General features: G+C 74.8%; 1 protein-coding gene across 1 annotated transcript in view; it reads right to left on the bottom strand.

Moving 5' to 3' along the window:
- Positions 1-671, bottom strand: part of LOC105995961 (chromosome unknown open reading frame, human C3orf58) — a 23,356-nt gene that overhangs the window by 22,100 nt on the left and 585 nt on the right. The window lies entirely within an intron of this gene.

Raw genomic sequence — 671 nt, forward strand, 5'->3', positions numbered from 1 at the left:
GGGCCGAGGGTGTCGCGCGGGGCCCCGCGTAAGCGCGGGTTCGTGGGCGTGGCGCAGGGGCGGAACCCTGGGACTTGGCCCGGGAAGGGCGGGGGCTGAGGGTTGTGAGGAGCTTGTAGTAGTAATCCTCGTGCTTTGCTGAACGTCGCGGCCTGGCCGTTAGCGTCGTGGAAAGACCCCCCCTCTCCCCCACCCCACAAAGGAGAGGGGACAAATAGACGCACCGTGGAAACCCGCGGCGCGGCCGCTTCTCTGCCGCCCCACGGAGGGCCCCAGCCCGGTGGGCGGGGCGGGCCGCGGTGGGCGGGGCCTCCGCGCTTGCCCCCCTCCCCGCCGCCTCATAGGGCGGAGCCAGAGTGGGCGGAGCTTCCGCGCTCTTCCTCCCTCCCCCTCCCGACGCCCCATAGGGCGGGGCTCGAGGCGGGGCCTGGGTGGGCGGGGCCTCCTCGCTCTTCTTCACCACCTCATAGGGCGCGGCTTTGGGGCGGGGCCTGAGTGGGCGGAGCCTCCCGGGCGGGAGGGCGGGGCGAGCGGGGCGCTCGCTGCCAATAACAACGCGGGCTCCCCGACGAAGCGGCGCGGGGGCGGGGCGAGCGGGTCGCGCGCGGCCAGTAACAACGCGGGCTCCCACTCCGCGAAGAGGCGCGGGGGGGGGAGCAGGGGAGGGGCTT

This window comes from Dipodomys ordii, unplaced genomic scaffold (genome assembly GCF_000151885.1).
Source record: "Dipodomys ordii isolate 6190 unplaced genomic scaffold, Dord_2.0 Scaffold124, whole genome shotgun sequence".
Taxonomy (NCBI): Eukaryota; Metazoa; Chordata; class Mammalia; order Rodentia; family Heteromyidae; genus Dipodomys; species Dipodomys ordii.